Source organism: Anopheles bellator, chromosome 1 (genome assembly GCF_943735745.2).
Source record: "Anopheles bellator chromosome 1, idAnoBellAS_SP24_06.2, whole genome shotgun sequence".
NCBI lineage: Eukaryota > Metazoa > Arthropoda > Insecta > Diptera > Culicidae > Anopheles > Anopheles bellator.
This window is the reverse complement of record NC_071285.1, coordinates 37,789,907-37,803,856: the sequence shown is the minus strand read 5'-3', so window position 1 is coordinate 37,803,856 and position 13,950 is coordinate 37,789,907. Positions and strand designations below refer to the sequence as shown.

Sequence of the window (13,950 nt, the reverse complement as noted above, 5' to 3'; positions counted from 1 at the left end):
TAAAGGTCAGCAGTCGTTCCGGTTGTGCCGTTGTGAACTAACATCAAATAAACAACAAGTTCCATCGCATTATTTTTTTTGCGGAATAGTGTAAGATTATCAAAAATTTTGCTGTTGAAATGGGTTGAAATGTGCACGAGCAGCTGCATGTTTTCGCCAGAGAAAAAGACTTTATTATTTATGCACGGAAGCTAACCATTTCTGAGGCCACCGAACAGGGAGAGAGTCACCAAATGCACGGACACTGCACGGAGCTTTATGGCTATTGTTTTATAGAACAGAACTCGGTTAAGTAACATGTTTGTTCGCCGCCACAGACACATAGTTAGACGGTCGTGAAGCGAAGCCACCCTAACAGCGCCTCTATCTCATGCGGTGCATCTTCGTTCGGAGCACCGGAGCACTTTTTATCGTTTTATGAGTTAATTTAAATTTTATCTCGCCGTCACGTTCTGGGTTGGGGCTTCGAATGTGGCTTGGAACTGCAAGAAAAACAATTGCTGACGATGATGACGGTGAACTTGCTTACTGGCAGCTTGTAACTGAGGGGTGCGTTTGTGCAGCATCGACAGCGAGACTGTACAGCATCGAGACTTATCTAACTAGGAAAGAAGGTCACACCGCAGGGCCCGACTGAGCGACTTAAGAAACCCTCGCCAGATCCGAACGGTTAGCGCTGATTCAGCATGCGGTTGACAGTAATTGTTCCGTGGCGGGCCGGGCCAGGCCGGGCTGAAAGAGTAAGTCGAAAGAAATTGAATTTTCTTTCACATCAGCAGCCAGCCATCCTTGGAACGATCAAGATATTTGCCCCCCGCCCGTCCGCTCCGGGGCTCCGAGAAGAATGAATTTTAAAGGTGGTACTACAGCACGCAGCAGAATCAAAATCACTTTCCCGGGAAAAGGAAAGCAGAAGGAGCGAAGGAAAAATCGGTAGCAAAAGTGTACACCGAGAGGCTAGCCCGGTGTTCCGACATTTCGAGAGCCCGGCCCCGGTCGTTAGTGAACCACAGAAGGGGCACGCGAGCGATACAGCACAGAATCTTGTTTGGCCATCTCTAGCTTTTGCCGTTCGTCCTTTTTGGAGGGGAACACCGAACCGAGTTCTAAGATCCCGCAAACACAAAAAGGTTGCATTAAAACGGTGCTCCAAAACGGGATAAAGATGCTGGCAACATGTGCTCCCGTTGGGAGTTCCTCCACACGCACACGTACCAAGGATACGCTCGGCTTTTTCGTATACACATTGGAGAAACAAAATCCCATTCAGCGATTCGTTCGGTAGACTTGTTTTTATGTAGACCAAGGGTTCCCCCTTAAAATGCGGGCCACGATCGTAAACTTCAAATGTAAATATCGGAAATTTAATCCTTGCATTCTATTTTTGCACGAACATCTCAAATAGCGGCTACGACAAAAAGTGTTAGCCCTTCGAGTATCGGAATGACGCAAACCATACGTACACTACATGAGTGTAACAATGAAAAAAACTAGCAAAAAAGATAATTAGCCCTAGGGAGAGAGCGCCACCAATTCTAGGAAATCTGGGGGCTTCGTGCGTTCCAAAAAGACGATCGTAATTGATTCTGGAATCCATACACGCTTCAAATAATAAACATCCCCACAAAACAAACATACAAAATACGTTCTCAATATGCGAGAAAGTGTACAATCTTCAGCAGCATCCGCCCGGAGCATTAACATTTGCTGCTACGAAGCTGACCTTTGCTACTATCCTTTCACCTTCACCCCAGCTCAAATGATGGCGCAACAAAAATGCAACCGCTGCCAAAGGAGATAACGTCGTTTATGCTCTTGCTTTCTACAATTGTTTATGTTTTCAAAGAAAACTTAGGCTGGCCCTTTCTGTTTCTGGGGCATTCCAACCCTCAAAAAGATTATTATGCAGTCGACAGCACCGGTTCGATTACGTCAGCATCCCACAACCAAAACAGTTCTTCACCATTAGAAAAGGCGACTCCTCTTCATCAACCTAACACGAAGCCATTAGAGAACGAGTGGTTTGATCACCATGCGACGCTCCATTTGCATCCGTCCGATCCGATTCCGCCCGGGACACGGGACCCGGCAGGTCCGGGGCTCATAAATAAGTAATCATTTCATCGGCTGAGTGGCCGAGAGACGCAATGGTCTGCCGAAGATCTTTACACAGCACAACACACCAGACATTTGCATCGCAAAACCGACACGGCACTGCCGGAGCAATAGAGCAACACTCCGCCATTCATGGCATCGGTACAATTAAAACCATCTTCTTAACGATCGCTTTCCAGCAGGAATTGCCTGTGCGATTGTGCACCATGTTGTTGTTGCCTCCTATTGTCTGTTCAAACACATTTTCCCCGACCCGTGGCCCGGAGGGCCATTATTTTATTTTCACAAAATCTGCATAACGACAACGACGATGGTCCGCAAGATTGCAAAGGACTCGAGCATCGGCACGATATGCGGCAGTGCATATTTTTGCCCAACCACTATTCAATGCGTTCTGCGGTCGATGCGGAGAAGAAAGGATTTTATTTTTCCGGGTTGGCCGGTTGAAGAAGGTACAATACCGCTCACAGTTTATGTGCCTTTCCCGGGGATATTTTTGACAGTGCCCAACGTTCGATACAGCGTTTCTCCGGTGTTTCGGCATTGCTCGAAGTGATTTAATTAAAATCCCCACATAAAGCCTGGATGCAATCCGTCCGTCCGTGGGGCGTGTTATGCAATCAACTCTGCCCAAATTGGCACGGAGTTTCAAACGGCCCCACGGAGAGAGTATGATGTTTTTGGTTTGCTCATCACCGCCTCCTGTGATGATTCAGTTTGTGAAGCGATGAAGCTACTACATTCGAGTGAGTCCCACCCGATCACACAGCTGACCAAACGGTGGAGAACTGAAGAAGATTACCGAGTGCCGCCAAGGTACAGGGTGCGTCATAATTGTTAAATTTTTAAAAAAGTAACGCAATTGGCCGCCGTTTTAATAGAAAAAGGCCTATCGTTCATCAAGAGCTTTAAATAATATACCTAACAATTAGAACTTAGTCAGAAAAGTAATTAACTTCAGAAACTACTTTCCAAACTTCAACCAAATATTGAACGACTCAAAAAAAGGTGGCCATTGCCATATCCTTTCAAAACCTTGATCTGTTACTCACCGGAAACACCCTGTAGAAACCCGTCGACCGATGGTGATGCTGCATGCGTTTCGAGGCCACGGGTGTTTGAAAATGGACACAATGTTTTACAATCGCAAACCTTGCTCTTGTGTGCCGGCCACACAAAATTTGTACAAATTTATCTTTTTCGCTCGCGATGGCGGACACCGTTCTGTTGATGCCTTGAACTACGTGTACGCGAGAGCTTATTTGCTTTCCGATAGCGCATAGCCTACTGGATCGCGCTGATGACTTCATCAGCATACCGGTCGCCCGACGGTGTCACGGTTTTCTTCGATGTTGTTCTTGTTTCGTAAAGAGCGTAACTAAGGTTCAAGCCGATGCCGATGCCAGACGCTGTCGAAGATGGGCTCCAATACGACGCAAGACGGCCATAGAGTGAGATAATTAATGTTCTACACAGGTTTGCCGTCTAATGTTAGGGCTCGATTGTTGTGCCGGAGTCTTGCGAAAATGTGAGAAACCTGAAGAACGCTACCGAATCGTCAGCAGACAGAGGCGCTTGATAGATTCTCGGTTGGTAGTTTCGAGCTGGAGAGCTGTTTCCAGGGGCGAGGCCAAGTAATCTTACTTTCGAAATATTAGTTTATTTATTGGAAATCGATTTTGGGTGGCTCAAAACGCCATGCCATTTTAATGCTTGAGAGAGCTTCACAGATGGGACATTAAATTATGGAGCGCAGGCTCACGCCATACCATGTGTCTCCATTATGTAGCTGAAAGTTAATTATGATTCATCGGTTGATAGGTGTTCACCGGCACCGTTCCAACGCTCATTCATTATTTAAAGTTTGGCAACATTGAGCCCGGTGAACCTTAGTTCAATTTGTAGCTCCAATGCTCAGACGATATTAATAGAATGTATTGTGTGTAGGGTTTGTTGAACTATGATTAGTGACGAAAAGAGTCTCTCCAAAGAAAACTAAAACTAAGTTTTGTGAAATATCTTCTTCCCATAACAAAAGGAAACATTGAGGCAAATATTATATTTTTTAATCGAAAATTATTCACCAAACACCTATTGTAGGTGATCACATGAGAATTGATGATTCTCTAATCCGAATAGATTACAAAATTGACCACCATACCGTTTTCAAAGTTTTGAGGCTTCCGATTGAAGACTTGAGCCAAATAGTAACGCCCAGCAAACACACGTTTCTCCGACGGATGTTTAAATTGTCTGCGGTTGAACGTCAACTACCCCGAAAGGAAGTAGGTAATTCGGTCACAAGTTACTCACCGGAGACTTCCTGCTTTGCCGGAGCCAAATATTTGCGTACCCATATTTTTGGCTTTTGCCAAAATTTCGCCAAAAAGCCTGCGTGAGAAAAAGAAACGGCAGCCAAACGTCTCTTAGGCAGGCCTCATTTGACTCGAGGGCTTCCGGTGCCGTGCGGTTGCTCCTACCATGCTTGGAAGAAAATTTTCTTTGTCTAAGACCAAACCGTAAGCAATGAAAACTTCCGTTATCCTCTCATTACATGCGACCTGCCGCTTCCGGTCCGTCTTCCTCAACCGACATCCTCGAGCGAAAAGTTTGTCTTCTACCGGAAACGAGGTGCCCCTCGCTCACCCCCCGTGCGCTCCGGAAAGCTTCGGAAAGCGGTGGGCGAATTTATGAATCCTTGCGAGTTAGGTGCCGCTTCGAACAAGTGGAAGAGTTACGGGCAGAAAGTTAGCACTGTCGAGCTAAACAATCGGGCCAACAAGCCACCGAAGTCGGTGGCCATGCCGATCCTTTATCAACAAGGATAACAGGCAATTCAAATTTTCTGTTTGCTGCGCGGTAAGGCGCCGGAAATCCGGCCGAATGGGCCACCAGCCGGACCACTTCGGGATGCTGTCTGGGATTTGTCGGATTATCCACCGGGGGAATTCGATACAAATCCCCGAATTAGTGTTTCGTTATCGACATCCGACGCATGTCCCCGGGGGGAGAAGCATCCCACGTCTGGTGGTCTCAGACCATTGTTCAGTGCTCCGGTGACACTTTCCAGTAACGACACGGGAGAAGGTTGTTAGTGTCACGGTCGTCCGTCCGACGGCCAAGCCGGAACGGTGGTGTTAGTCGGAGCATAACATTTCATCAAGTCATAACAATGAGACGGCATGTGGCGGCCGCCACAACGACGGCGGACAACATCTTGCTTTTATTGTTCCCACAAACACATGCATAGTGGCCCGCAAGGACACTCTGCGTTTTCTCGCCTTGCCGTTTTTTTGCGGGCGCGCCCTTCAAAGCAGGATTAACACATTTTTGCTCTCCTTACTACCGGCTACCGAAGCAAAACATATTTTGCCCAGCTTTATGAACGGTGGCCAGGCGAAAGCTTAGGACAAAATGCGCAACAGCAGGACTCGATGTGCCTGTGGGGCCCGCTCCTCAACTAGCATACGGGCGAGGCGAGCCGTAATGTTATGTACTAAAATTATACGACGACGGCCAGCGGTCCGATCCGCATCCGCATCGTTTGTGGTGTTTATTTTTAGGTCCCGCATTGCTGGACCAATCAGACAGAGTCGGACGTGGCCGTGGCGTGGGACATGGTGGTCTTTTGCGGTGGCCAGGTGTTCCACTCGACCGCGCTGGATCAACGCGCTCGGTGCTGGCTTAATGGGGATTTTTCTTTTCGCAAAACTCGAAACATTAACTGGAGTGTGAAAAGGCATGAGAAAATGCTATGGTTTTTTTCCATATTTTCACAGGCGAAAATTAATTAACAATCTTTCCGAATGCGATTAGACAGCCACCACACCTCACGAGTGGGTGAGTGGATTAAAATATCCGATAGTGTGAACGAGTCTAATCTAATTCAATGAACCTTACGGCCGATGTATTCGTATTTCAGCGAAAATTACGGCCGATGAGCAACAACCTCTCCAAAAAAATCTCAAGCACACGTCATAAGCAACCCGGCCCCAGAGCTTGCCGGCTCGCTAGTCTGTCAATAATTCCGGGCTAACGATTTCGGGGCCATGAAGTCCTCGTCCGTGCTCTGGTCCGTGGGCAACTTCAGGCTCGGCTCTGCGTACTTGCTCCTCGTACCCATTATGCGGTGGCTGCGGTTACGACTTTTGAGGTTAATGGGCAAAACTTTTGCACCCATTAACACTGCTAAACTTGTTGCGCCGCAAACAGGCGGCAGGATACGAGTGGAGTGCGATGGCCCAGTTCGAGTGTGTGCGCGGATGAAGCCATCACGAAGGATCCATCAAATTTGGTGTGTAGTGTGTGAGGTTGTTATGTGCTCACTTACAGCCCATTAATTCTAATCGCTTTGCACGCGATTCCGCTGGGAGTGGTCCCACGCAGAGTTCGGTAGTTTTTCGGCCCACACGATGGAACATCCTTACTGGGGGTCGGAAAACATCGTTTCAAAAAATTTCGCTACCACCATTTCGAGTGCTGAGAAAATGGTTCGGTTTTACGGGACTAGCGGGACAGCGGCAAAAAAAGAAGAAGAAAGCTGAAACGCCATTACACGATTAATTATCTTCGCAAAATTAAATGCAGAACTTTTCCGACCTTTTCGAAGCCCTGTTCTGTGCCGCAGTGCCGGGTTTCGCCGGTTTTTACGCCGAGTGGCGTGCACCCTTTTCGGTGCGGGCCGTCAAACCGCCACGGCCACGCGGATGCACGGACTTTTCCCACCGCACTTGTTTCTGTGGGTTCCTTTTTGTTTCACTTTTTTTCTTTGCTTTTCCATTGCTCACACCAATAATGCCCCGGCCCCGAAGAATCTCATTTTCATCCCGCAAAAATTCATTACCGGAACCGCAACCAGCGCTAGCGCACTTTGGCCGGCCCGGGCCGGGCCGATGAAATTGAATCCTTTCTGGGCCACGACGCTACTCGCGCCGTATCCTTTCCGCGCACGCCGATGCCGATGTTTTGGCGCTGTGTGAGTTTCGAAAGTTCGTTTAGCAGTTTAATTTACTACACTTCTTTGGGAGTTTATCCTTTTCCTCTTTCTCTCTCTCTCTCTCTCTCTATCGGTGCCAATTAACGCGAGTAAAAGTTTTCACTGCGAAAAATGACAAAAACGTCGGGGAAAAAGCTCCGCGCTAAATGATAGGCCGCTTAACTCGTCTTAAACTATCGCTCCAGTCACGGCCATGTCGGCCGCCCGAAATCTGTGTCTTGTGGCTTGTGCCCACAAAAGTGTTAACGTCTGGCAGATGGTTTTAGCATAAATTAAATGTTCACACCGTGATTTTGACGGCAGCGGCGTCCCCAAATTGGCCGCTTCCTGTGGTGACGCTGCGGTGTATCAAATCTCGTTACGTCGCAGCAGGACCTACCCAGAAGGTCCCGGTTGCCTTTCCGCTTCCGACTGATCCTTCTTTTGTGGGCCGTTTCTATTGTTTTACGCTTTACAAACGTGCACATAATGCTCGTTGCCGGGAAAATAATGGATCAGTAGCAGCAGCCGTGGCACAGGAGCATGGCCCCAACATCTTGCGTGCTTGCGTCCAGCGGCCGTGTGAATTGAAATGTTTTATTGCTACCATTTGCCCGTTAGGCACTGTTAGGCGGGGAAAAGGTCCCACAGAGTGCAACATGTTCCCGTGACGCTAATGATGGTCATTAGTCCGGCGCTCGCGTATAAAGTAGGTTGAAAACGATAGCCGCTTAAAGTGCTTAAAGCTCTTATCGAAACTGGCTGCATTGCTACCACAGGAACGCAGTATATTCCACAGAACGCATGTTAGATTTAAACCATTCCTAACCGTTAGATCCAAAGTTCCGATTCAAAAATTCACTTTTCACAGAAGAAATGTTTTGAATGGAGAATGAAATTCTCTGTTTACAGTAAAGACCTTCCAAAAAATGGCAACCCCCTTCTTTCGGAACGTTCCCTCTGTGTAACAGAGTCAGTACAATGCTAAGCCCACAAGACTACTACTGGCCAGCCATGTCGACAGCGTCGTTTGGGTTCGCAATTTAGTTTTGCTTTGCATATAGACTGTTTCATAATGTCTAAGCACGATTTTGACAGATCACTACTCACTCCTCATGACGTTTAAAGTGTCAATTTTGACAGCTTCTTTTAGTTTACACTTTAACTTAAAAAACGGTGTATCATACGTACAGATTTCCTTAACTTTTGTGAAAATGCGAAGCATTTCTCCAGAGAAGCGCAAACCGATTGTGCACAAATGGTGCACTACTCCCAACATGTCGCTGAGTCAGTTGGCAAAACAGGAAAAAATAAGCATTGGAGCGGTTCGAAACGCAATAAGGAAATTCAAAGAAGAAAGCAGCTTTCAGGATAAAATGAAATCTGGCCGAAAAGCGTGTCCTGTGGATACAAATTTGGACCAGAAAGTCATGCGTGTTTACGCCAGAAAGAAAAGTGCGTCCGTCCGGGACGTGGCTAAAAAGGTGGGGTCAACTGCGAGTACCGTCCATCGTGCCAAAATAAGATTAGGTCTGAAGACATACAAGAAGCAGAAAAAACCGAAACGGAGTGCAAAACAAGCTGCATCCGTTAAAACAAGAGCCCGTAAACTGTATGATCAACTGCTTTGCCACAAACGAGTTTGCGTCATCATGGATGATGAAACTTATTGCAAATTTGACTACAAAACTCTTCCGGGTCCTCAGTATTACACTGTTCGGGATCGCCAGAATGCTGACGATGCAGAGACATCCATTTTTACTGAAAAATTCGGAAGAAAGGCAATGGTTTGGCAAGCCATTTGCGAGTGTGGCATGCATTCGGAACCGTTCGTGACAACGGAGACGATGAAATCCGATATTTATATCCGCGAATGTCTGAATCGACGCCTACTGCCTATGATCCGAAAACATGAAGGCCCAGTACTATTTTGGCCGGATTTGGCATCCGTGCATTACTCCAAGAATACGGTAGCCTGGTTCCAATCCAACGGGGTCCAGTTCGTTCCGAAGGAGATGAATCCGCCAAATTGTCCACAGGCAAGACCGATCGAAACTTTTTGGGCACTTACCAAGGCATACTTGAAAAAACACGTAAAGCCAACCAACACCATTGAAATATTTGCCAAAGATTGGAAGAAAGTGTCCAAAATTATCGGAAATCGGTTTGTGCAGAAGCTAATGCGTAGCGTTCGGGCAAAAGTTCGATCATTAGCATATGGTTAACGAGAATGAATTTTTGTAAAAACGTACTATTAAGTGAGATAATAGAGCGTTAAACACTGAAAAAAAAAATGAGTTTGCTTTTAATTTGAATTTTTGGCGTTCATTTGAAATCGTGCTTAGACATTATGAAACAGTCTTTAATACGCATTCCGCATGAAACTTTTCAAAGGAAATTCCTTACATTCCTCCAGGCAGCCTCTTCTCATTTTTTTCCTTAGTTTTCATATCCAACATCCCGAAACATCTAGACCACACGAAGAGCATACTGTCACGCACGGGTGCAAAAGAAGCTCTTTTCTAATTGCTTCCCTCCTGATAGGGCACGTTTTCCTTAAAATATCCTGTCTGCGCCAAAGAATGCTGTGCCGCAAAGAACCGGCGCACGGATCCGTTATGTGATAGTCCTCCTGCGTCGTCCGTTAATGGAGCCGCTTGGTGGAGCGTAGAGTAGCTTCTAGAGAGCATCATTTTAAGCTCCTAACTCGTCCTGCGAGACCCAGTGCCCTACCGTATTGCCGTGTATCGAGTATCACCGTCCACCGGTGCGGAGATGTGGGTCCTTGAGTCCTTCTTACCTTCACGAAACGGCGGTTTCGGTTTTGTTTGGCTGACGGACGGAGAAGTAATTTCGTATCCATCATCATTCCGGCCCCCGGTAATGCGCGGCGATGGCACTGAGCGATGTCCCGGGCAATGTGTTCGTTGGCAGATATTTTGTCGTTTATTCGGGAGCTTAATCTAATGAAGATGATACATCTCGGCACGTAGACCACGGGCACGTGGTGGGTGTTATTATCCCCGGTTTTGTTGTTGTTGTTTTCGTTCGGTCCAATGGTTTTGTGACACGTTTTTCTCACGTGTCTTCCGACCCGTGGAATGCCCAAATAAATCAACCGCCGTAAAACATCATGGGCCCGTTCCGTAATCCTGATGAAGGTGAACGCATTCATCTTAAAATTGGATGTTTGAATAGCGCAAAAAAAAACGTTCAAGTAAATAAAATGCAATACCCAAAGGAAGAGAAGCGACGCAGAGCACTTGGCCTTTCCGGGGGCCCCCAAAAAAGGTCAAGATGGGACGGAGTGAAATCGTTGCTTCTTATCACACGTCTCATTTGAAGCCGAACTAAAGTGCGGCCAGAAAGGATGTCATACGGGAGGTCCGTTTTGGTGCTTCGATATCGGCTCAAGGACTGGCGTTTCCACCGGAGAGAAAATTGAGTGGAAATTTGATACACTTTCTACGAACAGCCGAACGAGCCGCAGCCAATCGAAAGTAAACCTTGAACCGGTAGTACGGAGAATTCCGACCCAGGGCGTACACGGCGTTGTCGTAGGAAGCTGACACGATTCACCGAACGTATCGATTAGGTGGTACGAACGAACGGTCAAGGTTTTCCCTCAATTTGGGCTCGGGTTTTCTTGTGCATCTCGCACAAATTCCCAGAAACGGAGCGAAAATCGATAGAGATGGCCAAAGTGTTGGAAGCTGAGTTTTCGATTCAAGACAAAAGTAGGTGAAAGCGTTGCTTTGGTTGATCACATAAAATGCAACGTATGAGAAGAATTTATGGTAAAAATGTAGCCCAAAAAACTTAGAGACCCCGATACCGATTCCAGGAATGTCGCCCAGGCCCCTTTAATGAAGCCCCACTCTATGCACCGTAGTTAATCGTTTCCTAATGATGAAGAATGTGCTTCGGACTTCGTTTGGCTCGGTCCAACTTTAAACGCTATCGATCGAACGTATCCGCTTTACGAGGGTACTCATTTCGAAAAGCTGATCCACTTCGGATCGGAAAGATAGCGACGAACTCTCAACACGGTGCTCGGTTGCAACGCGATATTATGCTTCAAACGCACGCACCGAAGGCGCTTCTCCACAATCCCTGTGATCCTGACCGCGAGATGCATCTCTACCAACGCTCGGAAAAGGGGACGTGCCACAGCAATGATCGGGTGCAGGGCTAGCCAAGGGACTCGGGCCATAACATCGGTGTGCCCTGCTCAATCCAGTGGCTTTTGGAAAGCTATTCATTCTATCAGCGCTTGTCGAACGTTCTCATCGCAGCCGATGCCGACGCGCGTCTTATGCTCATCCAACATTGGCCCTTGCGGGCACGCGATCTAATATCTGCAACGTCACGGTGCACCAGACCGTAGAGGAAAATCGATCGGACCGTGGGGTGAAGTGGAGAAAAGTTCGGCCGCCAGCCGGAAATATCGGCGAGAGGCATAAGTACAGCAGAAGGCGTTTAATGAATCGCAGCTTTATTAAAGACGGGGGCCCCGCGCCGGTCTCGTGACGTTTGGTCGAATATTATATTCTTCCCAAAGTGCGATGGCAAGCAAGATACAGAAATCCGGATATTCAGTTATTTAATTAGATCTCTGGTAGATTAAGCCATAAAGAGCCACTAAAACACTCAATCGAGAGACTTGACAATAAAGAGACTGATTGAGTAATTAACGAACTTGAACTTGACCTTTACGAAGAACCGTATTATATTTGACGGAGGAAAGCAACTTGTGAAACGGTTCCCGCCTCATCGATACCATCGAAAAGCGTTCTACTTCGATACTGCCGGTGGCAGAATTGTACCCTCACGATGTGCTCCGCCGGGCATTAAAAATAGGAACCTTCCAAGTTGGAGCTCCATCTCTGGGCGTGCCGCGCTTCGGAGGGTGGTGACGGTGGCCACCGCAGGGCTCAACAGGGTGCAAATTTTCCCAACCAAAGGAAAACACCGACATTCGGCGAATGCTGGTCCGGCGGCCAATTTCGTCGACTGTCGAACGCTTGCGGAGGGAAACCCTTCCGATGAAGTTATATTCTAGGCAACCGCGACTGCTGGGGGGGCGACGCTGCTAAATGCTGGCCTCGCAGCCCGCACATGATTCGGAAGCGCTTCTGGCTGCTGCACGGGGCAGCATATGGGTTGGGCTTCACTTAAACCGGCCCCACACTTCGATGCTTGCAAGCCATTAATTTCGTTCCGGGAGCACCGTTCAATGCTTAACCGCCAACCGCCGCTGATCCGCTGATAATATTATTGATCGTGGCTGGGTCCGTGCCCGAGGAAAACCGAGAACCACCCGCGGGGGGAAAGCCGATAATTTGCACATGACGATTGCGCTCGGAGCAGCACGGATGAAGCGCTTTCGGTGCCTTTGGTAGCCACATGAACTGCGAAGAGGTTCGAGTAGAAGTGAGTAATTGAATAATGGTGTTAATTTTGGGGTATCAACTGCAACTGCAAGTGAAAAGGAATACCCTCGCCGTGTGAGTGTGGGAAACCGGCAAATTTTCGTCGAGTTCGGATTCATTAGAGTACGAAAATTGGCTCTAATCAAAACAACCAATTTGTTATGGCGTGTTTAATTATAAGTTAATTGTTATTGTTAAGAAATGGAAACAAACAAATTGGTTTTTACATAATCTAACAATTGATTCTGGCACTTTCTAAGCATATTTATTTAAGGTAACGAATAAATATGTTACAAGTTTCGAACTACTGGTTGCTGTCCTACAACTTTTACTGATTGTCCTTTACGTGGTTTGATGAAAGACCAACAACAGCACACCAACAGATTACGTGTAGCATCATTTATTAACAAACGAATTAATGAAGAAGGGATACCAAATGATCGTGATGGATAATACCACTTCCAGCGTGAAATGTAAAATAAAACCGTTAAAACAAGAAACCATTAGGCATTATGATAACAGCGAAAGGAATCCCAAAATGCTAAAAGCTGCCAATCCAAAGCTTCTCATTTTCGCTCAGATTGGGTTAGGGTTCGCGAAACGTGGCATAAATAAATAGAAGCTGGAATAGGTCGACAAACGAGCTTTTAGCGCTTGGTTTTGCATCGGACCTCAACCGTGATATCAATCATGCAATAATTTTCCTGTTTTTGTTTCTGCTTTTTTTTTTCGTATTCTCTTCTAGACCGCGTGATCCACGACGACCCTTGACCCGAAAACCGACACTTTAGCCAGGTAAGACGCCGACTGCACGCCGGCCTGCAAGGCACGGTTTCGGTGTGGTTTTTCTTCTTGGCTTTTACTGTCCGACACAAAACGAGGTAAAAGTCCCGTAAAACACCGCGCCGGCACGTGCAGATAGAGTGAGATCAACGACAGAAAAAAAGGGGGGAAAGGCGCAATAAGGAGTCAATAAAAAGTAGCACAATAAATCTTCGTTTTGTGCCGCACGGGCCCCGGTCCCACTCCTTTTGTCCATCCAGTCCAAGAAAGTAACAAGTAAACCCCCGGGGCCGACTCCGTTATGCTCCGGAGCCGCTCGCAAAGCCATCGCTCGCGGGCCCCGCGCGCTTTTTAATATCAATAACGAATAAATTCAACCACGACGCTGACCTAGAACGGAGCATCAAGCCGGGCCGCGCAAAAGTTTTATCGATTTATGTTGGCCGACAACGGCAAGGTTGGCTACCTCCTGGGCAGCCCACCTGTTGCCGACGTTGCGAACTTGATCTTCCGATCATGGAGCCCCTCACGTTTGGCTTCTCATCACTTGTTTTATTACCCTGTCGAGTTGAACCTTCGAGCGAGTTCACGAAGGTGCTTGAAGTGCAGCGAGTGAGTTGCGAAATTTGCATCTCATTTGCCGGG

The 13,950-nt window shown here is 47.3% G+C and overlaps 1 protein-coding gene across 3 annotated transcripts in view; it reads left to right on the top strand.

The window, feature by feature from the left end:
* Positions 1-13,950, top strand: part of LOC131206485 (uncharacterized) — a 73,504-nt gene that overhangs the window by 12,235 nt on the left and 47,319 nt on the right. For 2 of the 3 annotated variants that reach the window (XM_058199052.1, XM_058199050.1), the window contains exon 2: positions 13,268-13,317. The exons of the other annotated variant lie outside the window; for it this stretch is intronic. The gene's annotated coding sequence lies outside the window, so the exon portion shown is untranslated. The remainder of the gene's footprint in view (positions 1-13,267; positions 13,318-13,950) is intronic. 3 annotated transcript variants of the gene reach the window in all.